Genomic DNA, 16,315 nt, shown 5'->3' with positions numbered 1-16,315 from the left:
AATTTTGCTAGTTTATAGTTTTCCAGGAATGCATCCATTTCATCTAGGTTGCTAAGTTTATTGGCTATAACTGTTGATAATAACTTCTGATGATTGTTTCTACTTCTTTGGTGTTCGTTGTGATCTCTCCCTTTTCATTCATAATATTATGTATTTGAGCTTTCTCTGTTTTCTTTTGGATTAGTGTCGCCAATGGTTTATCAATCTCATTGATTCTTTCAAAAAACCAGCTTCTAGTCTTTTTTCCTCTCCGGCTGCTTGAAGCTTGGCCGCCATCATGAATGACACAGTAACTATCCGGACCACTAAGTTCATGACGAAACCGACTACTTCAGCGCCAACAAATGGTTCTTGATGTCCTTCATCCTGGAAAGGCAACAGTACCTAAGACAGAAATTCGGGAAAAACTAGCCAAAATGTACAAGACCACAACAGATGTCATATTTGTATTCGGATTCAGAACCCATTTTGGCGGTGGCAAGACAACTGGCTTTGGCATGATTTATGATTCCTTGGATTATGCAAAGAAAAATGAACCCAAACATAGACTTGCAAGACATGGTCTGTATGAGAAGTAAAAGACCTCAAGAAAACAGCGAAAAGAACGCAAGAACAGAATGAAGAAAGTCAGGAGGACTGCGAAAGCCAATGTTGGTGCTGGCAAAAAGAAGTGAGCTGGAGATTGGACAATAGAAGGAGTAAAGATGCTGCAGTGGCTTTATCTTTGGTGATTGTGCAGATTTTTCATGAGAGGATTAATAAACTAAGAATGTTTAAAAAATCTTCTAATTTCATTGATATGTTCTACTGTATCTATGGTTTCTACCTCATCGATCTCAACTCTAATCTTGATTATTTCCCTTCTTATGTGTGGAGTTGGTTTGATTTGTTGTTGATTCTCCAGTTCTTTAAGGTGTAGAGAGAGCTGCTGTGTTCTGGATTTTTCAATTTTTTTGAGGGAGGCTTGGATGGCTATGTATTTCCCCCTTCGGACTGCCTTTGCTGTATCCCATAGGTTTTGGATGGACGTGTCTTTATTGTCATTGGTTTCCATGAATTGTTTTAGTTCTTCCTTGATCTCCTGGTTGATCCAAGCATTCTTAAGCAAGGTGGGCTCTAGCTTCCAGGTTTCTGAGTTCCTTCGGAACTTTTACTTGTGATTGAGCTCCAGTTTCAAAGCATTGTGATCTGAGAATGTGCAGGGAATCATCTCAATCTTTTGGTATCGGTTGAGTCCTGATTTGTGACCCAGTATGTGGTCTATTCTTGAGAAGGTTCCGTGTGCACTTGAGAAGAATGAGTATTCTGTTGTTTTAGGGTGGAATGTTCTGTATATATCTATGAGGTCCATCTGGTCCAATGTGTCATTCAATGCTCTTGTTTCTTTATTGGTTTTCTGCTTGGATGGTCTGTCTATTTCTGAGAGAGGCTTTTTAAGAGCTCCAACGATTAGTGTATTCATATCAATATGACTCTTTATTCTTGATAAACAGTTTTCTTGTGTAATTGTCTACTCCCAATTTGGGGGCATAGATATTTACAATTGTTAGATCATCCTGGTGGATAGTCCATTTCAGAATGATGTAGTGTCCTTCTGGATCTCTGACTACAGTCTTTAGTTTAAAATCTGATTTGTCTGATATGAGAATTGCTACCCCAGCCTTTTTTTGAGGCCCATTGGCACGAAAGATGCTTCTCCATCCCTTCACTTTCAGTCTAGGTGTATCTTTAGGTTCAAAATGGGTCTCTTGTAGACAACATATGGATGGGTCCTGTCGTTTTATCCAGTCTACAACCCCGTTCCGTTTTATGCATGCATTTAGGCCATTCACATTGAGGGTGATTATTGATAGATACGTTTTTATTGACATCATGTTACCTTTGAAGTCTTTCTTTCTGTAGATTGTCTCTATATTTCTGTTCAATGCTATTCTTGGGCTTTTTCCTCCTTTAAAGAAGGCCCCTAATATTTCCTGCAGTATCGGCTTGGTGGTTGCATAGTCTTTTAAGCCTTGCCGATCCTGGAAACTTTTTATCTCTCCATCCATTTTGAATGTCAGTCTTGCTGGATAACTTATTCTTGGATGCATGTTCTTCTCATTTAGTGCCCTGAATATATCTTGCCAGCCCTTTCTGGCTTGCCAGGTCTCTGTGGGCAGGTCTGATGTTATTCTGATGGGCTTTCCTCTGTACGTAAGGATCTTCTTTGTCCTAGCTGCTTTCAAGACGTTCTGCCTACAATTCTAATTCTTCATTCTTACTTTTAGGTGTGTCGAGGACTTTGAAGAATCTCTAATCTTGGGGGGAAACCTTTCAGCCTCTAGTACATAAACGCTGGTTCCATTCATGAGATTTGTAAAATTTTCATGAAGAACTTGTTCCACTATATCTTCTAGACTTCTTTCTTTCTCCTACGTTTCAGTGATTCCAATAATTCTGATGTTGGAACATTTCATGGCATCATTTATTTCCATGATTATGTTTTCGTGGCTTCTAAGCTGTTTGTTCCAGGCTTTTTCCTGATCCTTTCTCTCTATCTGTTTGTCCTCCAGATCACTAATTCTATCTTCTCTCTCAGTTACTCTAGCATTGAGAGAATTTAGATTAGATTGGAACTCGTTGAGAGCATTGTGAAGCTCATTCCTGGTAGCTTTCAGCTCTTCCCTAATATTGAAATAAGGATCTCTGGTCGTTTTCATTTCAGCCCTAATCAATTCCATTTGGTCACCCATGGCTTTCTCCAACCTAGCTATTGCTTGGATAATTGTTAGCCTGAATTCTCTTTCCGACATATTGTCTATGTTGATAGCTGTTAGCTCTGTTGCAGAAGGTTCATCCTCTGTATTTTTCTTCTGTTGGGCATTCCTGCTCCTAGTCATTTTGGTGATAGATGGCTGAATGGGTGTATCTGGGTGTATCGACTGTGGTGCAATCAAGGTGCACCCTGGAATGCTTCTGAGCAATCAGGGTTCCCCACCCAAATGAGAGGAAAAAGAAAAGAAAAGGAAAAGAAAAAAAGAGAGGGAGAGAGATAGGAACAAAAAGTGAGATAGAAGAAAAGGTTTAGCCCAAATGGGTCCTAGGTAAGATTTATGAAGTATACAAACAGACACAGACAAACAAAAAGACTGACAAAAGTATATGAGAAGAGAAAAAATATATATATATTTACATATATATATGCAAATAAAGGAAGTACCTCGTCAAAAAACCCTACATAATAGATTTATATACTATCAGGACAAACACAAAATTATAGAAACACTGGTGGAAGAAAAAGATGGGAGAGTGGTTGTAAATTCTCGGTGTGGGTGAGGAAGGTTGTTTTGATTCTTCCTGGATGTATCTTGATATATTTGTTAAAGGACTCAACTTTCGTAAGATAAATGGGGATTAGGAATTGGTTTGCCTATAGGTGTGGCATTGATTGGGGAAAGGGGATTACCTTGATGTTTTACTCTATATGATTATTAGAAAATAAAAATTAAAAAAAGGAATAAACTAAACTAAAATTTAAAAAAGAAAATTAAAAAATAGAAATGCAAAAGGAAAACACAGGTGTATGTATCAAAAAGTTCAGGTTAGAAGGTTATTATGGAATTTGATGTACTGCACATCTTACTTTGACAGTAAATAGGTTAAAAATTATCTATATAATAATGAAAAAATTAACTATATAAAAAAATTAGCCAGAATAGTTGGATAGAATTAATAATAAAAATTGTCCTATGAAGTAGTGGTGGTTGTTCTCTTGTCGTCTTTTTTTTTTTTCCCTTTCCTGGTTGGTTTTCTGGGGGAGGGTCCTGCCACTTGGGTTTTCAGTCCCTGAAGTTCTGTCAGCTAAGTCCTCCTGCCCCCCTCAAGGGGGTGGGCTCTGAGGAAACTGTTTTTTTCAGGCTTTTGTTCTCTGGAGGTTTTTATATTTGTTCACTTTTGTTTTTCTCTCTTGCCTTGACCGCTTTTGATAGTTTTTGTAGGTTTAGAGGAAAGCAAACTGCACGCTGACCTCCCTCTCAGAGAGAAGCCTCAGTCAGGCTGCAGAGCCCATATAAATCTCCCCTTGGCCGCTGGCAGGGCAGGTTCCCAGTCGCGGTCCCCGGGGACTCAGGATTTTTTGCTTGTACTGAAAACCATGGCAGTGGCCGCTGTCTGGACAGCTCCAGACTGCCAGAGAAGTTCCAAGCAGTGATCACACACTGAGATTTTCCTGCTGGCCCAGGCTGGGAGTGCCTGGTCTTTGGGATCCTAGAGCACCTGGCTGGCATTTGTGTGCACCTCTCTCAGGGGAGGGTGTGGGTCACGACTCGGACTCTGATGGCACAGCAGGGCACTGGCGTGGGGACTGCAAAAAGGCTGTGCTTCTGTTGGCTGGCAAGCCTCCCAGTGCTTCATGGGGCCAGGCGCCATGCACTCTCAGGCACACTGGTGGTTCAGGGAACTGGGTTCTCTGCTGCACTCTCTCTGGCTCTGCGCCAGAGGTAACTGTCCTGGGTCTGGGACAAGCCCCGACCCTAACAACCGCATCCCTGTAATTCCGCCCCCCCCCATGATCCTTTACTCTTTTTGAGTGCTTTCTACCAGACTCCCGAGTTAATGCTGGTCCCCAGGTGCAGCGCACTCTCGTATTGGGATATTACTTTCCAATGTGTCGCTTCTGGAGGCTCCCTCCCCCCTTTGTTTATCTTCTGATATCAGTCCGACTTTCCCACTCGGCTTTACCTGCCCACTGGCGTCTTCTGCTCCAGTAGAGATCCAGACGTGTATAATTCTTATCTCAGGCTGATTTCGTGGGTGATTGGAGATCTTTGGAAGGTAATCAGCTCACTTTAGGGAGCAGGTTGAAAGGGCGCCTCCTCCTACTTCCCCGCCATCTTGTCTCCCCCCTGGAAGTCTATGTTAATGCCACAATGCAGTATCATTTTCATTCATATCATACCGGTTATTCCTATGGGATTCCCTTTTGCAGTTTTATTCAAAAAGCTATTCAATTTCCAAATATATGGGGAAATCCTAGTTATCCTTTCTTGATTAATCCAGCACATTTGCAATTATGATCAAAGAACAACTCTTGTGGGTTTCATTCTTCTGAAATATATTGAGACTTCATTTCCAATGTATAATTATAGTTGAATTCAATTCCTTCTTTGAAATAGACTAATATCCAGGCATCCTGGACTCCAGACTGGGGCCCATTCCCCCTTGGAGGGCCAGGATATAAGGAAAGGTAGAGCAAGACCTTCATTCATACTCACACCCCCTCCTACTAACTAGAGGGGATCAGGAGAGATGATCGACCCAAGGATCTTCCAAAACCTGAAGAGTAGGAGTCTGGAGCCAAGATGGATCTTGGGAAACCTTGGGGAGCAGAAAAGGAGGAAGGGACATGGAAAGTGGGAGCAGGGGAGGTAGGGTTGGATGAGAGTGAGTCTAGGAGTGGATACAATGATAAGGACTGGACGTGAGTTGAGGGTGAGCATATAACCAAGAAGTACCCTTATGGACAAAATGGAAGTCAAAGAAGAACGCTCAAGAGATAGGATGTTTGAACTCAGTAACAGTACCACTGATAATGATACTACAATGTATGTCTCCTTCCAGCCTGAGCATTCCACTTTGTGTGACAAGTTGAATAATCTCACTAATAACTAGGTCACCCTACTGCCTTGCATGCATGGATTTTCAGTTCTCCTACATAAGGGAAAAATGTAAGCTGGTTCTCATGACTGAGCTTTGAGATCTCCCAAGAATGTGTGTGTTTTAAAAGGTAGATCCTCTCCTGGGGCACAGAGAGACAACACCAACCATTGTTGGCAGCACCAGGAGTTATGAGGGTTTGGGTGCCTCAGAAAGTGACTCTAAGACAAGGATGTGAGTACAAGTAGTTTCTCTGGAAGGATCTTTGGTGGGAAGAAATGATGGGAGCTAATATGTGAAGAATGAGGCAGCCAACACACAGGACAGGGTGTTAGTTTAGAGGGCACTGCTTGGCAACTCTGTCTCCATCCAGTGGGAACGTTTTAAATACATGCAGAACAGCCCTTAGTCATCCCATCCAAGTGCAAAAAGACCTGCACGGGATGAGTGTTGCTCTTATGGACATTAGTTACCTGGCTCCTGAGCTCACTGCCATGGGCAAAGAAGCCAAGGAAGCCAATTGAAACTCTCGGGTAAAGAGCTGCAGGCAACTGTGAAGGCAGCCACTGTGTGTACAAGACAGGGCTTGTCAGTGAAGACACCAGAGGGCACCAACCCTCTCCTCTCCTCCCTATTATGACCCATGGTATCTGAAATATTGAGAAATTAGTGTAGTGCTGCCCATCATACACCAAATGACTGCCAGGATGCCTTACTTTCCTGATCACTTACAGTCACAACACTGATACTTCTTAAATAACAAGTAACTTCTGTCCCATGACTACTCCAACCCCACTCTTTCACTCCAGGACTTTCAATTCAAGCCACTCTTCTTGCAAGTACTGTTCAAACCTTGCCAGGAACAAAGACATGCACCTTTAACAAGGGATGGAGGACTATCGACAGTGTATACCTTGTGCCAAGAATAATGAACACTTTTGTCCTCCAGGAAAAAATTCCTATTCCTTGGAGGATCAGAAGTCATAGACTATGAGGCTTAAGAGTGCTCACTATCCTTGAAATCAGTATTAGTAAGTGCAGCTTTACAAGCTGACCAGCAATTGACAGTATATTGCAGTAGTGACAAAATAAAAAATCTAATCATGGTCCCTTCCTATAAATATTCACAATTAAGTGTGTATCTTGAAATCAACCATTTATACATACATACATGCATATACATATATACATATACATATTTTTTTGAGAACAAGAGAAAAAAGACTGAATTGGTGGGGTAGGCTAGAAGGAGATGGAGAATCTTTTTTTAAAAGATTTTATTTATTTATTTGACAGACAAAGAGATCACAAGTAGAGAGGCAGGTAGAGAGAAGAGAGAAGCTGGCTCCCCACCAAGCAGAGAACATGATGTGGGGCTCGATTTCAGACCCTGAGATCAAGACCTGAACTGAAGGCAGAGGATTAACCCACCGAGCCACCCAGGCACCCGAGAGGGAGAATCTAAACAGACTCCATTCTCAATGTGGAGCCTGATTTGGGATTAGTCTCATGACCCTGATATAATGACCTGAGGCAAAAATCAAGACTCTGATGCTTAACCAATTGAGCCACCAAGGTGGTCCCCCCATATCAAATCTCTTTTATCCCCTCCAGTAACCTCTAAATAGCCGTTGTTGGTATTCATCATTCTAGTATTACAACATGATTTTTCCCTCCATGAGTAATTAGCCCCTGGAATGGCAGGCACCAACTTCATAGAGCTCCATGTAAGGACACACCCATTCTAGATTAGAAAACTACATTATGATAGAATACAAAATGTTATATATGTTTTACCTTAACATAAAACATCTGTAATTGCTCTTTCTGTGATTTCTATGTTGTGTATTACTCAATTTCGGTAACATAAATGCTATTATTTAAATAAAACAACAGGGGTGCCTGGGTGGCTCAGTGGGTTAAGTCTTTGCCTTTGGCTCGGGTCATGATCTTGGGGTCCTTGGATGGAGACCCGCATCGGACTCTCTGCTCAGCGGGGACCTTCTCCCCACCGCCTATCTGCCTACTTGTGATCTCTCTCTCTGTGTCTAATAAATAAATAAAATGTTTAAATAATATAAATGAATAGATAAATAAATAAATAAAACAATAGAAGAGAATAGGTGTCAATTACTAGTAAGTAATGGTAGGAATAATTATGCTACATTATGCATTAAAAATAAAAAAAGTAATGATTACTAATAAACTTTTCACTTTGCAATAGGTTTAGATTTACCAACAAAACCAAATAGAAAAGACAGGACTAAACATTTCCATACACCTAACACAGTTTGCAAACTATTTTGCTTTTTTGTAATTCTTTAATTCCAATATGGTTCACATATATTAGTTCATGGAATACAACAGAGGGATTCAACACTTTCATGCATTCTCTAGGGCTCATCAGAACAAGCAGCTCCTTCATCCCTATCACCTACTTCACCCATGCTGGCCACCATCAGTTTGTTGTCTGTCATGAAGAGTCTGGATAAAAGAGCTCAGACTGAGGCAGGAATCCACCAAAATCCTAGAGGAGAACACAGGCAGCAACATCTTTGACCTCAGCCACAGTAACTCCTTCCTAGATGCACCTCCAAAGGCAAGGGAAACAAAAGTGAAAATGAACTTTTGGGATTTCATCAAGATCAAAAGCTTCTGCGCCACAAACGAAAACCGTCAACAAAACAAAGAGGCAACCCACAAAATGAGAGAACTTATTTGCAAATGACACTACAAAGGGCTGATATCCAAGAACTATAAAGAACTTCTCAAACTCAACACCCAAAAAACAAATAATCAAGTCAAAAAATGGGCAGAAGATGGGACCGGACACTTCTGCAAAGACGACCTACAAATGGCTAACAGATGCATGAAAAACTGTTCATCATCATTAGCCATCAGGGAGATTCAAATCAAAACCACACAGATACCACCTTCCAGCAGGTAGAACCGCAAAAACTGACAAGGCAAGAAACAACCAGTGTTGGAGAAGTTGGGAGAAAGGAGAACCCTCTCATACTGCTGGTGGGAATGGAAGTTGGTACAGCCACTTTGGAAAACAGTGTAGAGGTTCCTCAAAAAATGAAAAATGAAGGATATAATATTTTACACCAGGGCTGAACCTGTTAAAAAAATTACATGTGGCCAAGTGATCCATGTTGGCTGGCTCAATTGTTCTCAGGATACCTCATTTTTCTCTTCCTCCCCTTCATCCTCTTCAGCAGTAACTGGACAATCGAATATTTCATTTTATAAAGACATTCCAAGACTGGAAGGATGTAGAGTGAGTTCAATGAGTTTCAGGCTGAAGGAAAAAGATGTGACAGTAACATGGAACCCCCATATCCTGGGGAACCGACAGGTTTGCAAGAGGGGTGGCCCATCACAGTATTAATCCTTCCAATACTGGGGACATTGAAGTAAGTACACATGAGCCTAAGTAATGCCTTTCTGCAGCCTGGATGGGGTGCGGGGTCTCTGCCTCAGGGATTTAGAAGGCCAACAATTGTTCAGGGTCTTTTAGAGCTGAAGGATTAATCTGGATTGCTTGATTGACTCACTGACTTTATTTATGATAAGAAAATGTTGGTCACAGTTTCACGACATACAGAATTGAGGCAGGCAGTCAATACCTTAACATCTGCTCTCCAGGGTTATGTTTTTAAAAGACTGGATGTGTAGAAAAAAAATCTGACTTAGGCACCTGTCAAAGGTTTTTAGCAGCTGCCAATACACAGGGGTCATTTCTGGCTCACTGATATCACAGATCAGAAACAGAATCTGTCACAACAAAGATGTAATATTTCATCATGAAGGGTTTTTTTTTGTTCAAAACAAAGTTCACAAATTACTCAAACTAATAATTTATTATGTTGTGCTTTGTAGCAAATAAAAAAAATATTTTAAAATGAAAGAATATTTTGGGAGTGATTTAGATGTTAAGTTTTGTGCAATAAACAATTTAAATCTTAGGGGATCACAAGAAAATATTGAAAGCCCAAACTCTGGAAGGATTCTGAATTTAGAGTATTATAGATTATTATAGTGTTTATATGCCTAATCATATAGTGATAGTAAGATGTAGTCTTATATGTATAACAAAATTCAAAAATAATTTGTAATGCTACTACAAGATTATATTAGACCTGAAACACTATTGAGAATATTCAAAGAAAAATGCTATCCCCTGGTTATTGACGGGAAAACAGGTAAAGCCCATCAGTGAGGAAAAGCTTCAATTATAAGAGATGTCATATTAAGAATGTTTAAGGGGGGCGCCTGGGTGGCTCAGTTGTTAAGCATCTGCCTTTGGCTCAGGTCATGAACCCAGAGTCCTGAGATCAAGCCCCACATCGGGCTCCCTGCTCTATGGGAAGCCTGCTTCTCCCTCTCCCACTCCCTCTGCTTGTGCTTTCTCTCTGTAAAACTAATAAATAAAATTGTAAAAAAAAAAGAGAATATCATAAGGGGAGCACCTGGGTGGCTCAGTGGGTTAGAGCCTCTGCCTCAGGCTCAGGTCATAATCCCAGGGGTCTGGGATCGAGCCCTGCATCGGGCTCTCTGCGGAGCAGGGTGCCTGCTTCCTCCTCTCTCTCTGCCTGCCTCTCTGCCTACTCGTGATCTCTGTCTGTCCAACTAATAAATGGAATCTTTAAAAAAATTGTCATAAGGGTGCGCCTGGGTGGTTCAGGGGTTTAAGCACCTGCCTTCTGCTCTGGTCATTTCTCAAGGTCCTGGGATCTAGCCATGCAGCAGGCTCTCTGCTCAGCAGAGTCTGCTTCTCCCTCTGCCTAAGCCCCTCCATACATGCTCTCTCTGTCTCTCAGATTAATAAATAAAATCCTAAAAACAAAGAATTGGGTCATAAAGATAGATGATACATTGGTTGATTTTCTTAGCATGGAGAAGAAATAAGGATATGTTAATTTATGAAATCAATAAATGGTTAAAAAAAGGATACCGTCAAAAGATTGCTTATATCCACACACTGCATGTTAACTAAGTAGAACTTAAATAAAAATTTGAAAAGAAAAAATAATTGCCCATATCCAGACATAAGATAATGGAACAACTGCAGCATGTTTGGAAAAGAATGGAAGACCTTTTTTCTTCCCTCACAATGATTACGTCCACTTGCACCTTGCTCAGAAAATAACCTTAAGAGGGACGTCATCTCCATTTAGGAGATGCAAACATGCATCTTTCATATTCCATATTTCAATATGCAAACATTCAAAATTTCATTCTTAGGATATATGATTTTTCCAAATTCAATGAACTTGGGAGATATTCTCAGGTCTTAGTCATAAACAGAAAATCTCCAATAAATACACTATAATTAGATGAAATCATACAGATGCATATAGATTACACTTCGTTTGTAATATGTCAAGGTGCATGATAGTTTTAAATGAGTGAGAAACGTTAATAGAGATGTAATCAACAAATCCCGAAGGGACACAAAGTTGCACACTCACCAGAAGGTCTGTTTTCTTTCCAAGTCACAAAGGAACCTAAAGTACGTGTGAGGCATGGAAAACTCAGGAAGAGCTATGAATATGATATCTGAATTAGAAATAAGCAACAAAGGGAAAAAAAAGTGAATCAGTGGAGCTAAGCATCTATTTTAATATCTTCAACAAATAGCAGAGATAGGAGGGGAGGATTCAACAGTACATTAAAAAGATTATTCACCACGACCAAGTGGGATTTATTCCAGGGCTGCAAGGTTGGTTCAACATCCGCAAAAAAGTCAATGTGATACAACACATCAATAAAAGAAAGAACAAGAACCATATGATACTCTCAATAGATGCTGAAAAAGCATTTGACAAAGTACAACATCCCTTCCTGATCAAAACTCTTCAAAGTGTAGGGATAGAGGGCACATACCTCAATATCATCAAAGCCATCTATGAAAAACCCACCGCAAATATCATTCTCAATGGAGAAAAACTGAAAGCTTTTCCGCTAAGGTCAGGAACACGGCAGGGATGTCCATTATCACCACTGCTATTCAACATCGTACTAGAGGTCCTAGCCTCAGCAATCAGACAACAAAAGGAAATTAAAGGCATCCAAATCGGCAAAGAAGAAGTCAAATTATCACTCTTCGCAGATGATATGATACTATATGTGGAAAACCCAAAAGACTCCACTCCAAAACTGCTAGAACTTATACAGGAATTCAGTAAAGTGTCAGGATATAAAATCAATGCACAGAAATCAGTTGCATTTCTCTACACCAACAGCAAGACAGAAGAAAGAGATATTAAGGAGTCAATCCCATTTACAATTGCATCCAAAACCATAAGATACCTAGGAATAAACCTAACCAAAGAGACACAGAATCTATACTCAGAAAAACTATAAAGTACTCATGAAAGAAATTGAGGAAGACACAAAGAAATGGAAAAATGTTCCATGCTCCTGGATTGGAAGAATAAATATTGTGAAAATGTCTATGCTACCTAAAGCAATCTACACATTTAATGCAATTCCTATCAAAGTACCATCCATCTTTTTCAAAGAAATGGAACAAATAATTCTAAAATTTATATGGAACCAGAAAAGACCTCGAATAGCCAAAGGGATATTGAAAAAGAAGGCCAATGTTGGTGGCATCACAATTCCGGACTTCAAGCTCTATTACAAAGCTGTCATCATCAAGACAACATGGTACTGGCACAAAAACAGACACATAGATCAATGGAACAGAATAGAGAGCCCAGAAATAGACCCTCAAATCTATGGTCAACTAATCTTCGACAAAGCAGGAAAGAATGTCCAATGGAAAAAAGACAGCCTTTTCAATAAATGGTGCTGGGAAAATTGGACAGCCACATGCAGAAAAATGAAATTGGACCATTTCCTTACACCACACACAAAAATGGACTCAAAATGGATGAAGGACCTCAATGTACGAAGGGAATCCATCAAAATCCTTGAGGAGAACACGGGCAATAACCTCTTCGACCTCTGCCGCAGCAATATCTTCCTAGGAACAACGCAAAAGGCAAGGGAAGCAAGGGAAAAAATGAACTACTGGGATTTCATCAAGATCAAAAGCTTTTGCACAGCAAAGGAAACAGTTAACAAAATCAAAAGACAACTGACAGAATGGGAGAAGATATTTGCAAACGACATATCAGATAAAGGACTAGTGTCCAGAATCTATAAAGAACTTAGCAAACTCAACACCCAAAGAACAAATAATCCAATCAAGAAATGGGCAGAAGACATGAACAGACATTTCTGCAAAGAAGACATCCAGATGGCGAACAGACACATGAAAAAGTGCTCCATATCACTCGGCATCAGGGAAATACAAATCAAAACCACAATGAGATATCACCTCACACCAGTCAGAATGGCTAAAATCAACAAGTCAGGAAATGACAGATGCTGGCGAGGATGTGGAGAAAGGGGAACCCTCCTACACTGTTGGTGGGAATGCAAGCTGGTGCAGCCACTCTGGAAAACAGCATGGAGGTTCCTCAAAATGTTGAAAATAGAACTGCCCTATGACCCAGCAATTGCACTATTGGGTATTTACCCTAAAGATACAAATGTAGTGATCCAAAGGGACACATGCACCCGAATGTTTATAGCAGCAATGTCCACAATAGCCAAACTATGGAAAGAACCTAGATGTCCATCTACAGATGAATGGATCAAGAAGATGTGGTATATATACACAATGGAATACTATGCAGCCATCAAAAGAAATGAAATCTTGCCATTTGCAACAACATGGATGGAACTAGAGCGTATCATGCTTAGCGAAATAAGTCAAGCAGAGAAAGACAACTATCACATGATCTCCCTGATATGAGGAAGTGGTGATGCAACATGGAGGCTTAAGTGGGTAGAAGAAGAATAAATGAAACAAGATGGGATTGGGAGGGAGACAAACCATAAGTGACTCTTAATCTCACAAAACAAACTGAGGGTTGCCGGGGGGAGGGGGTTTGGGAGAAGGGGGTGGGATTATGGACATTGGGGAGGGTATGTGCTTTGGTGAGTGCTGTGAAGTGTGTAAACCTGGTGATTCACAGACCTGTACCCCTGGGGATAAAAATATATGTTTATAAAAAAAAAATTTCCTAAGATAAAAGGGGATTAAAAATTGGTTTACCTATAGGTGTAGCATTTTTGGGGAAAGGGGATTACCTTGAAGTTTAACTCTATATGAATATTAAAAAATAAAAATAAAAAAGAATAAACTAAATTAAAGTAAACTAAAATTTTTAAAAAATGAAGAAATAAAAAAGCAAAAGAAAAACATGGGTATATGTATCAAAAAGTTCAGTTTAAAAGATTATTATGGAATTTGATGTAATGGACATCTCACTGTGATGATAAATAGGCTAAAAATTATCTGTATAAAATTTTAAAAATGAACCAGAATAGTGGGAGCAAATTAAAAATAAAAGTTGTATCTATGGAGACATATCTTGAGAGTGTTGCTGTGCCTGATATCAAAGATATTACTGCCTGTGTTCTTCTCTAGGATTCTGATGGATTCCTGTCTCACGTTGAGGTCTTTTATCCATTTTGAGTTTATATTTATGTCTCCAAAGGCAAAGGAAACAAAAGTGAAAATAAACTTTTGGGACTTCATCAAAATCAAAAGCTTCTGCACAGCAAAGGAAACAGTCAAGAAAACAAAGAGGCAATCCACGGAATGGGAGAAGATATTTGCAAATGACAGTACATACAAAAGGTTGATATCCAGGATCTATAATGAACTCCTCAAACTCAACACACACCAAACAGACAAGCATAACAAAAAATGGGCCGAAGATATGAACAGACACTTCTCCAATAAAGACATACAAATGGCTATCAGACACATGAAAAAATGTTCATCATCACTAGCCCTCAGGGAGATTCAATTTAAAACCACATTGAGATATCACCTTACACCAATGAGAATGGCCAAAATTAGCAAGAGAGGAAACAACATGTGTTGGAGAGGATGTGGAGAAAGGGGAACCCTCTTCCACTGTTGGTGGGAATGCAAGTTGGTGCAGCCTCTTTGGAGAACAGTGTGGAGATTCCTCAAGAAATTAAAAATAGAACTTCCCTATGACCCTGCAATTGCACTCCTGGGTATTTACCCCAAAGATACAGATGTGAAAAGAAGGGCCATCTGTACCCCAATGTTTATACAGCAATGGCCACGGTCGCCAAACTGTGGAAAGAACCAAGATGCCCTTCAACAGACGAATGGATATAAGGAAGATGTGGTCCATATACACTATGGAGTATTATGCCTCCATCAGAAAGGATGAATACCCAACTTTTGTAGCAACATGGATGGGACTGGAAGAGATTATGCTGAGTGAAATAAGTCAAGCAGACAGAGTCAATTATCATATGGTTTCCCTTATTTGTGGAGCATAACAAATAGCATGGAGGACATGGGGAGTTAGAGAGGAAAAGGGAGTGGGGGTAAATTGGAAGGGGAGGTGAACCATGAGAGACTATGGACTCTGAAAAACAATCTGAGGGGTTTGAAGTGGCGGGGGGTGGGAAGTTGAGGTACCAGGTGGTGGATATTATAGAGGGCACAGATTGCATGGAGCACTGGGTGTGGTGAAAAAATAATGAATACTGTTATGCTGAAAATAAATAACAATTTTTAAGAAATCATTTAAAAAAAAAACAAATAGCAGCAGCTTTTTTTCAAATGCTGATTCACAAATTTTGCTTAGTACAATCTTTCGCATATTGAGAAGTGGTCTTGACACTTTGTACAGAAGAAATCTCAGTGGAATCCTGCATAAGAGCTCTTACTGAACTCTTTAACCAACTTAAAACTGCTGAAGATTGTTACTGGCTCATGAGAAAATTAGAAAACATGGCAAATCTCAGTTGAGAATAAAGAGATAAGCAGGGGCACCTGAGTGGATCAGGTCTTGATGTCAGGATCCTGGGATCGAGTCCCACGTTGGAGTCCCCACTCAGTGTTGAGTCACCTTCTCCCTCTGCCTCTGCCTCCCCCTCCTCACCACTGTACTTGCATAAAATCATTAAAAAAGAAAACAGAGAAAAGGAGATGAGGTAAAAGGCATGTTTTGAAGATATTATTGATGAGTTTCCTTCCAATGATCACGAGAAAGGATAAATAAAACAATTCCCGTTTTCCTTGTAAATTTAACCTTAAAAAAATGAAAGGTTTATGGAATCAGGGACCTGTCAAGTGTGCACTTGTTTTCCAACTACTGTAACATTGTTGGAAAAAAATAAACACTGAAAAGTAATAAAAGCATCAGTGCAGGACAGTCTGTGCTTTTACCTGGGGTACTGGGTCTAGCAGAACTCAGAGAGCGGGATCCCAGCTCCTCCTTCTAGAAAGTCCTGAAGGTCAATGGTTCTTACATTCCTGACCCAACCCAATGTAGCTCCAGTTTCTCTGAAGCGGAGTCACGATTTCTCCCCAGAAACAAGTCGGCATTGGTAAAAAACCAACCACAGTATTTCTGTTGCAGTGTCCCATGACCTCTCAATCCAGAGACCCCTGAGTAAAATAGGGTCTTCAAATGCCCTCAGGGACAATGAGGACCAAACACTGGGAAGAGCCCCAATATGTCATCGCCTGTACTTTCTCACCTACCAGCATGTTCTGGAGAAGCTCCCAGAGCCCCCTACTCAGCACTCAGCCAACAAGGCAGCT

At 40.3% G+C, this 16,315-nt stretch overlaps 1 pseudogene; it reads left to right on the top strand.

Annotated features, from left to right (window-relative positions):
- Positions 1 to 262: 262 nt before the first annotated feature.
- Positions 263 to 774, top strand: LOC123390725 (annotated as a pseudogene).
- Positions 775 to 16,315: the final 15,541 nt, after the last annotated feature.

Source organism: Mustela putorius, unplaced genomic scaffold, assembly GCF_011764305.1.
Source record: "Mustela putorius furo isolate JIRA1106 unplaced genomic scaffold, ASM1176430v1.1 tig00000139_pilon_pilon_pilon, whole genome shotgun sequence".
NCBI lineage: Eukaryota > Metazoa > Chordata > Mammalia > Carnivora > Mustelidae > Mustela > Mustela putorius.
Note: the sequence above shows the minus strand (reverse complement) of the source record. Positions and strands in the feature narration are given on the sequence as shown.